At 29.6% G+C, this 14,053-nt stretch overlaps 2 protein-coding genes and 1 long non-coding RNA gene across 10 annotated transcripts in view; 2 read left to right on the forward strand and 1 right to left on the reverse strand.

The window, feature by feature from the left end:
- LOC127065086 (uncharacterized) overlaps positions 1 to 14,053 on the forward strand; it is a 207,544-nt gene that overhangs the window by 68,468 nt on the left and 125,023 nt on the right. The window lies entirely within an intron of this gene.
- LOC127065084 (uncharacterized) overlaps positions 1 to 14,053 on the forward strand; it is a 62,698-nt gene that overhangs the window by 34,753 nt on the left and 13,892 nt on the right. The window lies entirely within an intron of this gene.
- Positions 1 to 14,053, reverse strand: part of LOC127065072 (DNA ligase 3) — a 48,735-nt gene that overhangs the window by 19,410 nt on the left and 15,272 nt on the right. The gene's annotated exons all lie outside the window — the stretch shown is intronic.

A 14,053-nucleotide genomic window follows, 5' to 3' on the forward strand; every position in this document is an offset into this window, starting at 1 on the left:
ATCTTCCGATTGTCGTCTTTCTCTTTGTCTTTCTCTTTGTCTCTATCATTGTATTTGTCACTGAGGACAATCTGTTAGTACTTCCTTTAGGTCATTCGGTGAAAAAATCGAGCCCCTAACTACGAAAACAACGATTGGTTGTCATCCCACAAGGATCATTTGTCTCTCTCTTTCTCTCCCTCTCTGTTTTTCCCTCTATCTGTTTGTCTGTCTATCTGTGTTTCATGTTTTTCAACGATCTTTCGAATAAAAGTGAAATCGAAGGGAAAAAAGAAAAAGTATGAAGCAATCAAAGTATTACTTTAATCGTTACGTTTATTATTTAATAGGATTCATGTCTGAAAAGTAAGTTTCCCAAAGGTATCATAATTTCTTCATTCCCTTGAATAAATTTTCATAAACGCCGGGACGTATTTGAAGAGTAAAATTGTCAGATGTAATAAAAGATACGTAAGATACGTATAATACGTTATTTGATTATAAGATAATTAGGAATGAGATAACTAGGATATTAGAATTTTCTTTCTATTATCCGAGCGATTAAATCTTCCTGATTATCAAAATAAAATTCTCGAGATTTCTTTATCTTGAAAAGAAAATGAAGAAAAAGAAAAGAAAAAATTATTTGTTCGTTCTGATCGTACGTTTCTCTTTCCATATTTTTTCGATTGGATTACATCATATAGATCGATACCTAGAATTGTAGATCTATCTAATTGATGTTATCATTGTATCAAGAATGATACATACATATATATATATATTACAGATAGTACTATATACTAGAAAGAATATTCCAAGGACGATCGAATTTGTTAACAAGTAGTCTCGTAACTTTGCTCGATTCGTTTGATCTATTCTTTTTTTTTTATTTATTTCCCTCTCCCCCATGAAGTTGCCACTCTATAAAGAAAAAGAAAGAGAGAGAAAGAAAGAGAGAGAGAGAGAGAAGGGTTAAAAAGAGAGAAAAGTAAATAAAGGGTGAATACATTTCACAGATGATCGAACTGCCGGTTAGATAGATAATTTCGTATCTTGAAAGTGAATTCGAACGCGATAATTGGTCGGCGACATTTCGTCTGGCTGACTTAATTGTCAATTTGCTTGAATACTTGTACATTTTACATAATATATATATACATACATAAAACAAATATAATATATAATATATAATATACAATAAGTATTTTGTACAAATATTTATATTGTATATTAAAATAAAATAAAGATAATACATATATAATATTCATATACATAATTATATGTATATTTTTTTAATCGCATATATATATACATATATATATATATGTATATATAAAATAAATACATCGATAAAAAAAAGGAAGATAATTAACTAATCTTCCCACACATTTCATCTAATACCAATCTGGAATTAAAATGTCACCCCTTTTAATCACTTACGATTCGTTTTTCATTAAATGAGAAATCGAAAAAGGTGAGTGCATCTCCAGACAATATTAGAATCAATTGTGATTAAGTACTTGCTTACTCTTAGAGTAGATTGAAAAAAGTTTGCGTCTGCAAAATTAAAAAAAAAGAAAGAAACAAAAGAAAAAAAAAGAAGAAGAAGGAGAATGTAAAGAAAAAGAACGATAGAAAGGGATGAAAAGAAAGAAGAGATAAAAATGAAGGGTGAAAGTTTGACACGCGTAAACAAACCCCTTTTAACGAGACTTCTTTTATCCTACATACGCATATCAATAGAAATCGTACATTGGACGATAGAAAATAAAATAAAATACAATAAAATAAAATAAAAAGAAAGGACGATTGGGGATGAGCATAGTGGTGAGAGTCAAAGCGACGACTATTTTATTGGCTTGACATTCGAAGATCAAAAGACTAGCATCTCATTAATGAATGCTATTTCCGTTCAAAGGGTAAGAAAAAAATAAAAAAAAAAGAAGAAGAAGAAGAAGAAAGAAAATAAACAAAAAAGAAATAAAAGGAAAAAAACAAGGGGTTAATATCGTACAAAACAAACAAGTTTTAAAACTTCTGATAGGAAAGCGAAAGTTTTTTACAATTAAACGATGCGCATTTTTACGAGCCGATTGTTAAAATAAAATTAAAAAAAAATTAAGACGACAAATGTTTCGTCTTTTAATAATCAACAAACATGGTGGACCTGTCGTTGATTAATTTAATATTTATAAGTAAATAGGTATGTATAATATCGATTGTTCTGTAAATATTGTTATATATCGTTTTTAATATGTTGTTTTGAACACAACGCCCCAAAGATCAAATGCACATTTATATCCTTTCATTCTCTCTTTCTCTCTCTCTCTCTCTCTTTCTTCTTCTCTCCTCTTCGTTTTTTTTTTGTTTCATTTCTTTTTCGTTGGATGTAATAAAGCTTGTTTGAGAAATACGTGTAACGTGTAAAAGAAATAAGAAAAGTAATAAAACGGAGCAAAAAAAAAATGAAAAATAAAATGTTTTCAATTAGGCGTTATCGCGACCGGTCGATAATAACACGTTCGTACGAGAAAACAAATTTTTTTTCATTTATCCAAAATTTTTCTGACTCGGGAACAACTCCTAAAGATTACGTTGTATCGTTAAATATAAGTATTAGAATTATTCCTATCGTCCTCGTTAGTCTTTATATAAATTATTTATTTTTCTATTGAAAAAAACGTCTAGCGAGAAATATATCGATAAAATAATAAACTTGTTGAATTCGATCAATCCTACGATCGAATAATTAAATTTTCACAAATTTCGTGGATTAAATAATTAATCGATCGACTGCATATAAAAGTAGGATATTTATCGTCGTACTGATTATTTTATCTTTATTATATATATATATATATATATATATATATATATATATATATATAAAGAGAAAGAAAGGAAAAGGAAAGAGAGATAAAAATTAAAAATAGCCGAAAAATTCGAGTATATTAATTTTTTTTATAATAATAATAATCTTTTTTTTTTCTTTTTAATTTGTACGAAGAATAGACATGAAACGAACGACATTCTTTTTCGAGGTCCATCGTGAAATTTACGATGTTAAAAAGAAATTATCGAGATCGAATAAGAAGAAGAAAAAGAAGTAGAAAAAGAAGAAGTATAAGAAGAAAAAAAAATAGAAGAAAAATAAAAAGAAGAGAAGTAAAAGAAATCGCAGAAGAAGCGACGGAGCGTGAATATTGATAAATAAACATTCTATCAGAATCTAATCGCATTCGGAGTGTGACGAAATCAAAGAGCGGGAGATTGCTCTCCGGTTCGTGCCACATAATAATGATCGTTTCTCGTCGTTGAGAGAAGAGAGACGAGATTCATTCGAGATTCGTACGTAACGTTGTTGTACGTTGTCTTTGACGAAAATTCTTCTGTTTCGTCAAATTAATAAAAACGAGTAGAAATTAAAGAACGAGTGAAAGGGGAAATTTTTTAAATAGAAAATAAAATAAAATAAAGGAAGTGAGATGCAATATGTTTTTCCTCTATCTCATATTTTCGAAAAAAAAAAAATATTACCTTCTTCTTCTTCTTTTTTTTTCTAATTCATCTTCGAAGAATATACTTGAAGAAAGAAATAAGAAGAAATATTTGAAAAACAAAAGTTTTTTATTAAAAAAAAAAAAAAAAGAAAGAAAAAAAAGAAAGAAGGAAAAGAAAAAAAATGAAATGAACGAGCGCGAGAAATATCGAACACGATATCGGGTCAAGGATATCACAAAGCAAGTCTTATTTAAAGTCATTGATCGATAGAGTTTCAATGCGATAATCGTACGAAGCTTGTCGCTTTCTGCGTTTTATAATAATTTTTTTCCTTTTCTTTTCTCTTCTCTCCTCTCTCTTCTTTTTTTTTACCCCCATATATTTTCATATTTTCATCATTCGTTTATGTGTGAAGCACATTCGTATGTATACATGTACGTACACGCGTCACACTTATTTTCGTCTTTCTTTTTCTTCTTCCTTTTTTTCTCCTCTTCTCTTCTATTTTTCTTATTTTCATCTTTCTTTCTTTCTTGTTTTATCTTGAACATCCACTCGAGATTCTTCCGAAAGATTATTTCACAGCAAATTTTCTTTCCTTTTTTTCAATCTTTTTTTTTTCTATAAAAAAAAAAAAAGAAGGAACGACGTTAGACAAAAAAAAAGGAAAAGAAAATAAGGCTCAATTTTAAAGGATTCAATTTTCAAATCGATCGTTCATCTTTTCTTCTTACTTTTACTTTACATTATTTTACTTTATTTTATTTTATTTTCGTGTTCTTTTTTTTTCTCTTCGTAATCTTCGCGTGGGGTTGACCTCATCGAAATGACGACATGTGTTCTCTTTCTTCTCATCTTTTTTTTACACTCACCTCTTTCTCCCTCCCTCCCTCCCTCCCTCTCTCTCTCTCTTATTATTTTAATCTTACGGTTTCTCACTCGTACTCTACTTCATTCGTTAAATATTCGTATGCGAAAATGAGAATGAAGGCGAGCGACCGAGAGAACGAAGAGTTCGAACCAAAGATAAGATATACATAAGTAAGTACGTCTTTACATCTTTCTCTTTCTCTCTTTTACTCTCCTCCTCCTCCTCCTCCTCCTCCTCCTCTCCTCTCTCTCTCTCTCTCTCTGTCTTTCGAAGCTCGATAAAAAAAAAATTCAATTAACGAGGCAGCAATTAGAATTCTACCAAACGTGTATAAATACGAATACCGAAAGTGTCCAAAGTCGAAAATGGTTTGACGATGCTGACTTCATTTCGGTGTCCAAGAGATATAGTCCTCGCGAAATGTAATTTTTTTGTCAACTTTCTTTTTTTTTCTTCTTACTTCTCTTGCTCTCTACGTAATCAATTTCTTTCAATTTCTTTTCTATCTTTTTTCATCTTTTTCTGTTTCTTTTTTTTTTTTTCTTTTTATTTCCTTCCTCCGTTCGAATATCAGATCAGTCGCCTAATCGTTTGAACTTATTTACGGGGCCGAAAAAATTTTTTATATAAATACTTCTCGAAAAAATTAAAAGATTAAAAAAAAAAAACAGAAGAAGAAAGAAAGAAGAAATGAATGAATTCTTTCCTTCTCCCTGGTTTTTATAATTTTTTTTTTTTCTTTAACAATGCATTGTTGTGTCCGTTCAAAATTCGTACACAAAATATGACCTAATCGTTGAATTTTCTACCGGTGGCGAGAAAACGTTTATGAAAATGCATTTTCCCAAAGATTATAAAATTAGAAAAGAAAAAGAAAAGAAATAAATTCTTTTCTCTTTTCCTTTCTGCTTCTTCTTCTTTCTTTTCTTTTTTAATCAACGTGAATAATTTCATTCCATTTTGATTTTCTCGTGTTTTTTCTCCTTTCATTCATATTTCAAGAACAAAATTAGTCGTAACCTTTGTACTTTCTACGAAGATCGAAAAAATATTTTTATAAAAATGCATTCTTTGAAAAATTATGAAATTAGAAAAAAAGGGAAGAAAAAAATTTTAATTCTATCCTTTTTTTTCTTCTTTTTTTCTTTTCTTTTATCTACGACGAACTACGCATATATACACATATATGTACTCATATACATACATACATACGTACGTACGTACGTACGTACGTACATACATATATATATTACATACACACACACACACACACACATATGGGGATTACGAAGGCGAATCATAAAATGAGAAAATCATTGCGGAGACTAGTATAAACATAATGAACGATAAATCGCATTATGATGACGGTCGATGACGAAGCATTCTCTCTCTCTCTTTCTCTCTCTCTCTCTCTCTCTCTCTCTCTCTCTCTCTCTCTCTCTCTCTCTCTCTCTCTCTCTCTCTGTCTCTTCACACTTACATTTAATAACTTCGCATGTTCGTTCGTGCACGCGCTCTAAAGATTGTCCGAGGTCAACTCTGAGTTCGAAAGTTTTCTTGATCAAAAAGACTTGCTGACAGACAAAAAGACAGAGAGAGAAAGAAAAAGAAAATGAGATAGAAAGAGAGAGAGAGAGAGAGAGAGAGAGAGAGAGGAAGAGAGAGAGAGAGAGAGAGAATGAAAAATTTCGATATAAAAATAACAATTAAACCTAAAACAATAATTTTTATCACAAATACGATAATCTTGCCGAAATATGCCATCGAAAAATTTTTCTCATATGGCAAGAGATTTTTAGTTCAGAGATTTTACGTGTCAACGAACGAGCAAGAAATATATGTCCATCCACGCGATTCCTGTTTCCACATGAATTCCACAGGCACGCCGCAATCCATGAATTTTTATATATTCCTTCTTTTTTCCCCTTCAAAATTCCTTACGACTCGAATATTATTAATAATCGAGTACGATCATTGACAGATAACACTGTCAAAAATTGTTGAATGGTTAGCGATAAAAAGAGAATTCTCTTTTTATTTATTTTTATATTAATTCTCTTTTTCTTTTACGTGTGCGTACGTAATAGTGTGTTCCAATAGAAAATTAATAGGAAAATTAGTATTATTTTTATTTATTAATCTATTACGTCGAAATTTAAAAAGGGATCAAGCTTAAAATATTCGAGTTAAAGTAAAGAAAATATAAAAAGAGCCACGTAAATATCTTCTATTGTTTTTTAATAAAAATTAATTGAGAGTATAGCCCTGATAGAAGTCGTAAGTGTTAATCATAAAATTGAAATGAATTGGTGTTAAATACATTAACGTAGTAGTAGTAGTAGTAGTAGTAGTAGTAGTAGTAGTAGTAGTAGTAGTAGTAGTAGTAGTAGTAGTAGTAATGTAGTAGTAGTAGTAGTAGTAGTAGTAGTAGTAGTAGTAGTAATAGTAGTAATAGTAGTAGTAGTAGTGTAGTAGTAGTAGTAGTAGTAGTAGTAGTAGTAGTAGTAGTAGTAGTAGTAGTAGTAGTAGTAGTAGTAGTAGTAGTAGTAGTAGTGACTCCTATCACTAGTCAGGCATAGCAACAGATATATCTAGTGTCTTTTTCATCGTTAATATCATCATCGTCATCATTATCGTAAAAGAAAAAAAAAAAAAGCTATTCTTGCAAAACCGAGAACACTAATTGATGAGACAACAACAGAAAAAGATATTCGATTTAATAATAACGATGATGATAATTGAATGAAAATGATAATGAAAATGATAATGAAAATGATAATGAAAACGATAATGATAATGATAATTATAATAATGATATAGTCCTATCTGCATAAATTTATCCTTTGAAATATTTTCCAATCTCGATTGGAATATGTAAATTTTATGTCGATAGGACGAAAATGAGAATTCTGCTAGAAAAGTTTTCTCATCCCTGTATGTGTATTTTTATATGCTACGTTTCTGTGTGTGTGTGTGCCTTTCTTAATCCTTTGATGAAAGATTCGAAGGATCAAACTGCTGTTAAATTTGCGATTTATCGTATGAACTTTTGCTGGTAAAAATCCTGATATTATCACATTATCAGAACACGCTTAAACTGCTCAATTCCACAACTATTTTCTTCTCGTTTTCAAAAGAACTTTTATAGATCGAATCTCGCTATGAACGAAATTGTCCTATGATCGAATCAATATAATTATTGAAACTCAATGTAATTAATATTTTTTTTCCGAGTAATACGAATTTAATCGCGTTTTTAAATTTATTATGAGATAAAAATTTTTAATAATCATATACACACACACACACATATATATATATATATATATATATATATATATTGTGTTACGTAAGACATATAATTGCTATAATCGATATCTAATTCTCAATAATTAATTAACTAAGTAAGCGGGAAAGAGAGACAGGAAGAGAGAGAAACAGTCTATTAATACTCATTTGGCTGACTATATAAGGCTCATATTCCCTTACTCGTGAATATCAATTTGTCAAGAAATATTATTGAAAATTTTAAAAATCTCCAAAATCGAATCAATATTGAAAGAAACAAAATATATATACATACATATACACTATATAAGTATACATATCTTCTTTTCTTTTCTTGTTTTTTTTTTTTTTATTACCAGAAATTGTTCTTCGTTGCTTCGTATTATAAAAAATAAAAAAAGAAAAGTATTTCGAATGTATCTTTTTATGAGAATCCAAGTATTACATTGAATATATATACACGTATATATTATACACATATAAACGTTACGTATGTATAACATAAGGCGTAAATCCGCTTCCCATTTATATTTTCAGAGAAGACGACGACGATTTATCGTCCCGCAAATATTATTTATCACGCCTACGCCATCTTCCTCTTTATATTCCTCCTTCTTCATCTCTTCGACAAGATCCTAGCATATATAACTTCTCTTCATTATTATTATTATTTTTATTATTATTATTATTATTATTTTATTATTACTATTACTATTACTACTACTATTTTTATTATTATTATTATTATTATTATTATTATTAGCATCGTTATTATCGTTATTATTATTCTGTTTATTTGTATCTGTATCTGTATTTTTATTATTATTTTTATTATTTTCATTATTTTATTATTATTATGAAGAAATATATAAATAAATGTAAAATGCGTTTGAAGGTTCTTAGACACATTCTTAGCATAAGACGAAATATAATAATATTTTTTGGATAAATACATTAAGGCCATTATGTATGGTATCTTCGACGTTTTATCCGAAGAAATTTTTGGATATCGGCCAATGATTAAATGTGAATTTGTAACAGCGTTCATCTTCGATCACTTCGTTCCTTCCATGTTGCCTTTCAAGCTAAGAATATTACGATTATTGCGTAAGTGTATTACGATCTTTCGTTATAACGTCATTGATCTCAGCACATTACTAATATATTTAAAATTATTGATGATTAATATTTTTTTTTTCTGATGCTACAATTTTTTTAATCGTTTCGTAGAGAAACCCAATGACGTTACTATATTTCATCGTCTTATTATTACTCTTAATTATTAAATTAAAAAAAAAAAAATAATAATAATAATAATAATAATAATAAACAAAAAATTTCAAAAAATCTGTTCCACCTCTTTTCGCTTGGTAATAAATACCGTATGTAGAAATATATTTTTTTTAATCGTATACGATTTTTTGACATTAAAATAAAGATACAAAAATTGTCTCGGAGAAAAGATTCAAGTGAAATTTGTAAATGAAAAAAAAAAAAAACTATTAATCGAAATCACTTTCTTCAAAAAAAAAAAACAAAAACAAAAAATGTTCAGCTCTAATTATTCGCTTCCGGTTCTCTCTCTTTCTCTCCCCACTTTTTTAATAGTAAAACGAAGGTCGTTTTATTTTTACTTTATTCTATCTGTCTGTCTTTCCTTCTTTCTTTCTTTCCTTCTTCTTTTTTTGTTTTTCGTTAAGATCCCACACACACACAAGTTTAAAATCACTAGCAAGCCACGAGTAAAAAAGTTTCTTATCAAAATTTCGCCTATTTAGAGTGGGCAACATCGCGCCACGATCCTCGTTCCTTCTCGCGCAATCGTCGACTTTATCGTGATTTATATCGTCGACTTTATCGTACTTCTTTTGCAATCGAAAAAAAAAAGAAAGAAAAAGAAAAAGAAAAAGAAAAGAAGACCGGTGTACGATTGCTGCCTTTTAAATAAGTTTTTCGATGAGCACGTTCTCTTCACTCGTAAATTTTACTCTAACAATAGATAGCTAATCATCGAGAGAAGAGAGAGAGTGAGAGTGAGAGTGAGAGAGAGAGAGAGAGAGAAATTTTTGTTTCATATTTCAAGATATTTCGTGTTCATTGCTTTTATTTTATTTTATTTTATTCTGTATTTAATTAATTCGACACTTGCGAGATGATTTTATGCATTATATATATTTTTTTTATTATTATTATTACAAATATATATCTATATATATATATGTATGTATGTACGTATGCATACATACGTTGACGAAGAAGGCTCGTCAAATGAAGAAGTGCAAAAATAAAAAGGAGAGAAAGAGAGAGAGAGAGAGAGAGGGAGGGAGGGGCGGGAGGGAGGGAGGGGGAAAGAAAATAGTAGTAGTAGGAGATAGTCTGGAGCCAAGCTGGCTGCACAAGAAGGGGCTCGTCATCAACATTTACAAACGAAAGAAGTTGATTAAGTGGGGGATACGAAGCTTATAAGACACGAGAGGCATGCCTCAAGAACGAATAGTCGCAAAAGAGTGATTGTGAAGTGCACGAAAAGTCTTATATCCCATCGTTATTAACGTAAGGGAATTGAAAATAAAAATAACAACAACAACGACAATAACAACAAAAAGAACGACAAGAAAATAAATTAAAATAAAAATAGCCTTTCATTTTTATCCTGCGCCAAAAAAAAAGACATATATATATATACAAATATATATATATTTTTTTTTAATATTTAAGGATCGATCAATCGAAAGGAAGAAGGAGAAAAGTGATAAAGAATAAGGATCGATCTATAGATCGATCAGTGATGACTTATCCAGTGAATAAATAGACTGAGAATAGACGTTAATAATAATTAAATTGAATTTTTGATTATTCGAATCTTTTTGTTCTTTTTCTGTTTTCCTTTTGTTTTGTTTTATTTGAACGACAATTTGAAGAAGATAATAATTAATTGGATTATTATTTATTATTACGATTACATGTATTGAATATAATTTTTTGGATTGTGACTTATAACGTTAATAACGTTAATTTCGTCGTTGAAAACTTAATTATTGTGTGTTGTGCGGGGGGGAGGGTGTGAACAAGAAAAAAAGGGTTGTTTCTCGAGCCTTCTTTGACGACGAAGAGATAGTGTTTCGATTTATATAAGAGTGAGTATTTATTCCTTTTATTTGAATAATTTATTATTTTTGTTATTATTAATATTATTATTAACGATAATTAGCGTTCTTTCTTTCTTTCTTTCGTTCGTTAAGTAGTTAATTATTTAATTAGCTTTTTCGCATTCGTTTTTACTCCTACAAATCACATATTTCATCCCCCATCGATGAACTTTAACGATTTAATCGTTATTAATTAATTAAGAACGAAGAAAACGAAACATTCGAATCGATAATAAAATAATAAAAGAGAATCGCACTTGACGCGTTGTCCAAAACTTATTTTTTTTTATTTTTCTCTCTCTCTCTCTCTCTCTCTCTCTCTCTCTCTCTCTCTCTCTCTCTCTCTCTCTCTCTTTCTCTCTCTCTCTTGATAAAAACATCAACAAATTTTTATTCCGTCATTTTCTTCTTTTTTTTTCATTATAATTATTATTTCAACGAGTCAGATAATAATAATAAAAAAAAAGAACGTAATGGAAAACGCATTTCTTTGACGGTGGAAAGTTTTATAAACGATAGGATGCATGGTAAACACAGTGGGTCAAGTGTAACGCACAGAAAGAGAAAGAGAGAGAGAAAGAGAGAGAAAGAGAGAAATAAAATTATAGAAAAATGAGTAAACAATCAATTAACAAGCCAGTATCACTTAACTCTGATATATATCATTTTATCATCTGACTATAATAAAACAATCAAAAAATTTAATAAATAAATCAGGTCGCAATCTTTGAACAAAAAATGTTATCCCGGTTGATTATGATATTAGTCTACTCGTCTAAACTTTTCAATGAATTCGAAATAATATAATTTTGTAATAAACATAATTTTGTTCCAATATTTCATTAGTTTTTTTTATAACTATTCCTTCAAATATACATAAATACATATATACATCGTACATAGATACATATAAATTCTTCTTTTTTTAATTAACGAATGATAATAAAAAAGAATTGAAAAATCATTTGATTTTCTAAAACAATATAATTAATGTATTTAATGGCAGACAAGTAATTCAATCATAAATTCAATGATAACTTAATTTTATAGATTTAGTAATACATAATTGAAAGCACCCTTCTGTTTTCTTCGTCAATCGTATTCACGAAAAAAAAAAAAAAGAGAGAAAAAAAAAGAAAAAGAAACAGAAAGAAAGAAAAGCAAAAAACCAAAAAAGAAAAAGAAAAGAAAAAAAATTGATTTACCGTCTTGTAAAGTATAACGACCGTAAAACAGCTCACGTAAAAAGGGGAATCCATTGAGGTAGCCAAGTGGCGATTCAGATTTGTCATTACGCAAGTCGCGTACAAAAGGTCATTGATAAAAACCATTCACCGGTAAGAACGTACGAGGAATGATTGCTTCTTCATTGTTATGCATTTACACGCCTTACTCCGTCCATTCTCTCTTTTTTTCTTTTTCTCATTTTCCCTTTTTTTGCCTACGCCTCCTCTCGCAAATTCTTTCTAAATTCACAGACATACCTATTTCTTTCCACGTTTAATCGACACAATACTTTTTATTACAAAATAAGGACGCGACTTTGTTCGTTATGCAAAAAAGAAAAAGAAAAGAAATTATCTCGATGCTTGAGATAATTTAACAAAAAATGTTTATTATTAATTCGATCTTGTATATATAATAAATTCGATCATGTAGATTTTCTTTCCACTGATCGATGCAATATTTACAAAAAAAAAAAAATAATTATTCTTATAAAAAGCAGTTTTTTAACAAACAAAAAAAATAAAAAAAATAAATAAAAAAGAAAAAGAAAAGAAAAGAATATCAACGCAGTAGCGATAGAATAATAGAGAAATAGAAGAAATTCGACAATTAAAAAAAGAAAAAATGTGTAAAACGAGTGGACTGCGTCGTAGAATGATTAGATTTAGATTAAAAGAAAGTACAAAAAAAAAACGAAAAAACAAGAGAGAAGACCTTACTCTAGCTTCCGTTTGAAAAAAAAAGGGAATATCCTCGTTGATTGGCCGGCCTGCTGGCCGACCAACCGGCCGGACGCGAGTAACAGTAGATAACCCCGCAAAAAAATCTTCCATTCGTGCTAAGTGTGGTGGTGAATCGCGGCGGTGCTAGTCTATTCGGTCGATTGATTAATGGTTTCCTTGTATCCGATTCCGGTATCATATTTATTCGCTCTAAGGAATTCATCTGCGGTACGATTAAGCTCGCAGAGAAAGAAAGAGAGAAAGAGAGAAAGAGAGAGAGAGAGATTTCTCGAAGTAACAAAATCATTTGTACAAAGATGGTTGCAATCGTGAGGATAAATAATAAAACTAATAAAAAAAAAAGGAAGTGAAAAAGAAGAAAAGAAATATATCTCAAAAGAAGAACGTGAGAAAGAAGTAACTTTCTACGAACTATAGAAAGAACATGAAAGAAAAAAAAAAAAAGAGTAAAAAACTAAGCGGAAAAGCGGAAGAGAACAGAGTTTGTTAATAGAGAAAGAGAGAGAGAGAGAGAGAGAGAGAGAGAGAAAAAGATTTCTCAAAATAACAAAATCATTTGTACAAAGATGGTTGCAAACGTGAGGATAAATAATAAAACTAATAAAAAAAGAAAAAGTAAAAAAGAAGAAAAGAAATATATCTCAAAAGAAGAACGTGAGAAAGAAGTAACTTTCTACGAACTATAGAGAGTACATGAATGAAAAAAAAAAAAAAGAGTAAAAAACTAAGCGGAAAAGCGGAAGAGAACAGAGTTTGTTAATAGAGAAAGAGAAAGAGAAAGAGAGAGAGAGAGAGAGAGAGAAAAAGATTTCTCAAAATAACAAAATCATTTGTACAAAGATGATTGCAATCGGTTGAGGATAAATAATAAAACTTAAAAGAGAAAAAAAAAGTAGAAAAAGGAGAAAAAGAGAAGAAATATATCTGGAAAGAAGAACGTGAGAAAGGAATAACTTTCTACGAACTATAGAAAGTAAATGAATGAGAAGAAAAAAAGGAAAAGAAAACTAAACGGAAGACAGAGAAGGACAGTTTGTTAATAGAGAAAGAGAAAGAGAGACAGAGAGAAACAGATAGACGGACAGTAGGAAAAAGAGAGAGAGAGAGAGAGAAGAATCTACGAGTATGTTTACGCGGCCAATGTAAAGTCGATAGCTTCATTGATAGCTTCATTCCCTCTCTCTCCCCCTTCCCACCATCCCTTCTTCTTCCCACCATATCTCACGTTTCACACTTTTCTCTCGTATTTCTCAATTGACTTCTCTTAGACGATGACGCATCATTGAATAGAG

The sequence above is a fragment of the Vespula vulgaris genome, chromosome 7 (assembly GCF_905475345.1).
Source record: "Vespula vulgaris chromosome 7, iyVesVulg1.1, whole genome shotgun sequence".
Lineage (NCBI taxonomy): Eukaryota > Metazoa > Arthropoda > Insecta > Hymenoptera > Vespidae > Vespula > Vespula vulgaris.